This window comes from Rutidosis leptorrhynchoides, chromosome 9 (genome assembly GCF_046630445.1).
Source record: "Rutidosis leptorrhynchoides isolate AG116_Rl617_1_P2 chromosome 9, CSIRO_AGI_Rlap_v1, whole genome shotgun sequence".
Classification (NCBI taxonomy): domain Eukaryota; kingdom Viridiplantae; phylum Streptophyta; class Magnoliopsida; order Asterales; family Asteraceae; genus Rutidosis; species Rutidosis leptorrhynchoides.
The window spans coordinates 192503807-192509806 of record NC_092341.1 but is presented as its reverse complement, the minus strand read 5'-3'; positions in this window follow the sequence as shown (position 1 = coordinate 192509806).

The window sequence follows — 6000 nt, the reverse complement described above, 5'->3', positions numbered from 1 at the left end:
ACAAATGAGAAAAATGAGCTTATTCCTACTAGGACTGTAACAGGATGGCGTGTGTGTATTGATTATAGAAAATTAAATGACGCCACCAGAAAAGATCACTTTCCCTTACCTTTCATAGATCAAATGTTGGAAAGATTAGCCGGAAATAGTTACTATTGTTTTCTAGATGGATTTTCCGGATATTTTCAAATTCCAATAGCACCCGAAGATCAAGAGAAAACCACATTCACGTGCCCTTATGGTACTTTTGCTTACAAACGCATGCCATTTGGACTTTGAAACGCCCCTGCAACCTTTCAAAGGTGTATGATGGCGATTTTTCACGACATGATAGAAGAATGCATGGAAGTATTCATGGATGACTTTTCAGTCTTCGGTGATACATTTAAATCATGTCTAGTTAATCTGGAACGAATGCTAATTAGATGCGAAAAATCAAATCTAGTACTTAATTGGGAGAAATGCCATTTCATGGTTAAAGAAGGCATCGTTCTTGGACATAAAATTTCAAAAGAAGGAATTGAAGTGGATAGAGCTAAAGTAGATGTAATTGCTAAACTTCCACATCCCACCAATGTTAGAGGAGTTAGGAGTTTTCTAGGGCATGCCGGTTTTTACCGACGTTTCATAAAAGATTTTTCTAAAATTGCCACTCCTATGAATAAACTCCTAGAAAAGGATGCTCCATTCATCTTTTCAGATGAGTGTATCAAATCTTTTAATATTCTTAAAGAGAAACTCACTAATGCACCGATCATGATAACACCAAATTGGAATCTACCATTTGAACTAATGTGCGATGCAAGTGATTTTGCAATGGGAGCCGTTTTAGGACAAAGGATTGAAAAACGATTTCAACCTATATATTATGCTAGTAAGACGTTACAAGGAGCACAAACGAACTATACAACTACTGAAAAAGAACTCCTTGCTATTGTCTTTGCTTTTGACAAATTTCGATCATATCTCGTTCTAGCAAAAACGGTGGTCTATACCGACCATTCTGCTCTTAGATACCTATTTTCAAAACAAGATGCTAAACCAAGATTAATCCGTTGGATCTTACTCTTACAAGAGTTTGATATTGAAATCCGATATAAAAGAGGAGCAGAAAATCTCGCCGCTGATCATCTTTCTCGTCTTGAAAATCCCAAATTAGAAGTTCTGAATGAATCGGCCATACAAGACAACTTTCCTGATGAATATCTATTGAAGATAGATTATAAAGAAATCCCATGATTTGCAGACTATGCAAACTACTTAGTTTGTGGATTCCTTGAAAAAGGATTATCGTACCAAAGACGAAAGAAATTCTTCAGTGATATAAAACACTATTTCTGGGAAGATCCACATTTGTTTAAAAGTTGTCCCGATGGAATAATACGCCGATGTGTATTTGGAGATGAAGCTAGTAAAATATTAAACCATTGTCACACAGGACCAACAGGAGGGCATTATGGGCCTCAACTAACAGCAAGAAAAGTTTATGAAGCTGGATTCTATTAGCCAACAATTTACAAAGACGCACACCTTCTTTGCAAATCCTGTGATGCATGTCAAAGGGCCGGAAAAATAAGTCAACGTGATGAAATGCCACAAAATGTCATCCAAGTATGTGAAGTATTTGACATTTGGGGTATTGACTTTATGGGTCCATTTCCAAAATCTCATAATAATCTATATATACTCGTAGCCATTGATTATGTATCTAAATGGGCGGAAGCACAAGTTCTCCCAACTAACGATGCACGAGTTGTAGTCAACTTTTTAAAATGTCTTTTTGCAAGGTTTGGAACACCGAAAGCTTTAATAAGTGATCGGGGTACTCATTTCTGTAATAATCAACTTGAGAAAGTTCTTAAAAGATATGGAGTAACTCATAAAATCTCCACCGCATATCATCCACAAACAAGTGGACAAGTTGAAAATACCAACCGAGCTTTAAAACGTATTCTAGAGAAAACCGTAGGATCAAATCCGAAGGAATAGTCCATTAAATTGGAGGATGCACTCTGGGCTTTTAGAACAGCCTACAAAACTCCAATTGGAACCACACCTTTTAGACTTGTTTATGGAAAAGCATGTCATCTTTCAGTAGAAATTAAACACAAAGCATTTTGGGCTTTGAAAACATGTAATCTTGATTTACATGAAGCCGGACGTCTACGATTAAGTCAACTAAACGAATTAGAAGAATTAAGACATGAAGCATACGAAAATTCGTTAATCTATAAGGAAAGAACGAAGAAATGGCATGATAAAAGAATCAGAAGTTCAAAAGAATTTAAAGAAGGAGACAGAGTTCTTCTTTTCAATTCACGATTCAAGCTATTTCCTGGAAAATTGAAATCAAGATGGTCTGGACCATTCGTAGTCAAAAGAGTTTTCCTATACGGAACGATAGAATTGATAAATTCAAATGGGATTGAATTTAAAGTTAATGGTCACAGAGTTAAACATTACATACATGGTCCGATGGAAGTCGACAACGAAGTTAATCACAATTTCGACACCACAGCTAACTAAGTATGGGGAGAATCAAGTCTTTAAAGGATAATATGTATTTCTGTTAGAGTTAGATTGTCTGTTTTCGTGTAGTTCTCGAAAATGGAACCCGAATGGTCTTTCCCTAGCAGACCCTAAAGAACTAGTCTTCTCCCCCCATTCTGAATTTTTATTTTTTTTTAGGTTTTTACAAAATGAAGACTGCCTGTGAACTAAACCATGGTCTAATGCTACACGCTTTGATCACTAAACGTAATAATGACATACTACCGAGTGAATTAGTATCAGTAATCAGAGAAAGAATGGACGGAGTTAGAAAAGAATCCAGATGCGAAGATAATAAGTTACAATTTGGTAAAGGAAAATCAAAATCCGCAGCGAAAAGAAGAGCACGACACCTAGAAAGATGTCACAAATGCGGAAAATGGTCACATGGAGGTAAATGTTCAAATAATCAAACCTATTCAAATACCGAATTTGTTACTTTATGCAGAGACGGACCGTTCATATGTTTAGAAGAAAAGACACTGAATGCTCGAGGTTACGCCTATGTAGCCATGGAAAACCAATTAAACTGACTATCTTATGAATGGGATAGATCATATAACTAAGAAATCTATTTCACAGGTATGTTTGTACAGTTTTTATTTTTATTTTTTATTTTTAACCTTTTGATAATAAACGCTAATTTGTTCGCTAAAAAGTATTAAATTGGTATTTAATAAAATTAGGTTTGGCGACCGAAATTATTGATATCATTCAAAAATTTATTACATCACTGCGAAATTTAACGTTTATTCTTAAGGTATAAATATCTTTAATCAATCAACCCAAAATATTTCAAAAATTCGTCATGAGTTAAATTAGTTTTTGGAACCGAAATTACTTTACCGAAAAGAGGGGCGCATATTTTTGATAATATTTGATTGATTAAAGTGGGATAAAAAGACAAAAAGATTTTAAAATTTATTTTTACCATGTTTTTAAAATTAATATTTAAATCTTAAATTAATATTGTAAACTTTGTAAAAACAATATTTTTAAAATTGTAAATATTTGAAAAATTAATATAAGTTTGGTATGAATTTATAATATGAATTTTTAAATTAAGTTTGGTGTGAATTTTTAATTTTTAAAAAATGAATTTTTAATTTTATGCATTTCAAATTTTTAAGTTTGGTGTGAATTTTTAATATTAATTTTGAATTTTATATTTAAGTTGTGTGAATTTAAAAACAAAAATTTACTTTATCTCATTAAGTTAAAATATGATTTTTAAAATTCGTCGTAAGTTGAAGACTAGGTCTTTGAACCGAAATTGCTTTACCCGAGGGAGGGACGAGAACTTTTATTATCATTATTTTTAATCTTATTGAATTAAAGTATGCCAAAAACATTAAAAAACCCAAAAATCTTAGCTTTTAAAACAATCGCTACAAAAAGACAAATTTTAAAATTTTGTCGAGGGACGGACTAGGACATCGATCCGAAACGACCTCGTCCTAAATAACAAGGGAAACAAAATTTTAAAATTAAGTACTTAATTGTTTTATAAGTTAATGATTATAAAAAAAAAAAAAAATATCAAACTCCGCGACTCGCGGAGTTTGAAGGGTTATTCACCGCGAGTCGCGGAGGGGTCGAAAAATCAGAAAAAAAATATAAACACCTGAACTGATCAGTCCACACCCTCAAAACCGAAAAACACAGCGAAAAAAGACTCCGAAAATACACCAAAAACACCCCCAAAATCACAATTTTTAACCTTTAATCACCAAATCTTTTACTAAAATCATGTTGAGAAGGATGCTATCTAGGAATTACTCAAGAAAAACGGTAAATTTCTACACCTAAACACCATTTAATCCGAAATTTGGTGTTCTTGAGCAATTTTTTCCCCAATTTGATTTTGATGCTTTTTAGTGTAATTAGGCTTAAATTATTTATGTATTATGCTTGTATAACCTAGATTGATGCTGTTTAACATGATTAGAAGCCTTAAACTTCAAATTTTGAGTAATCTAGGGTTTGTGTTCTTGAGCAAATTTGGGGCTTTTTGATATAAACAGGTTATGGCCGATTTTTGTCATGAATTGTTACTAAATTAAGTAGTGTAACATGTCTAGGTAGTTAAATGATTCAAACTTTGAGCCTAAACATGATTTTGAGAATTAAAGTGGACTTTTTCAAGTTTAAAATTCATGAACTTGATTTTTGAAAGATAATGCCATTTGAGACTTGTTTAATTGCTAGTAATGATTATTTTGACATGTTATTTGAGTTAAATGATTATGAACTTGGCAAACATTTTCGTATATGCTTATTTGAAAAAGTGTAGATTTGATGAAAATATGAAAATGAGCTTAAGTTTGATATAAATTGATAATGTCATTGTAATTATTTTGATTGATGATTTTGCTGACACTAATGCATATTTGGATGCACAAAATTTGTGTTTGATGTGTTTTGCAGACTGAAAGGGGTGAATCTTCATCCCAAGCCCGCAATGCTCCTGCTGAGAATATGGAACAACAGGAGGTGGATAACTACTACAAGCAGGATATACCTCATCCAGTCATGACCTTTTCCGATATGCACTTGGAAGAGTTGCACCCGAACCTGAGATTTGACAGACTTTGGATAGATTATCCAAAATACCAAAGGGGTTTGCATACTCTTCATTCTAAGGTTGTTGAGGTACCAAGGGTCATAGAATGGGGACCCTTAGAAGCTGTAGAATTGGCCGGGACAATTAGGGAATTACTTGTACAGAGGTATGGTAATTCTTCTTTTAATGACTGGGTACGTTTATTCACCATGCGTAGACCTGTATATAAAGTATGGTGTGAAGAATTGTTATGTAGTATAGAGTTGAATGATCGGGTAGCTAATTTAACCGATCGTTCTTTTATTAGATTTTTGTTAGGCGGTTCGATGCGCCACATGTCTTTACTGGACATGGCTCAGGCTTTACGTATATATACGCCTGAGGAGTTAGCGTCTGCCGATTGTAGAGGATTGATACTAAACGGTAGAAAGATAGATGAAAATTTTGATACACACGGTGTGTGGAGTCAAATGACAAGCCATCACCGTTTCAAAGGGGGAAATTACTCTTATTTGGATATAGATAGAGCCGAATTAAGAGTGATACATAGGTTTTTAGCTAATTCGATTACACAAAGGGGTAAGAACAAGGAAAAAGTAAATGAACAGGATTTGTTTTACCATATGTGTATTCGAGACCCACAAAGCGCTGTAAGTATACCGTATTGTGTGGGTTATTATTTATCAGCTATGGTTCGGGGGATGCGACCGCATAGCATAATAGGAGGTGGTATTTTTATTACTTTGATTGGTGAATATCTCGGTGTGGATATAAGTCGGGGGGGATTATTAGTAGAAGAACCAGAACCCCGCGATACTATAGGTTTAAATGTATACCATGGTGCGAAAGTTTTGAAGAGGCGAAATAACGCCGCAGTACGATACCAT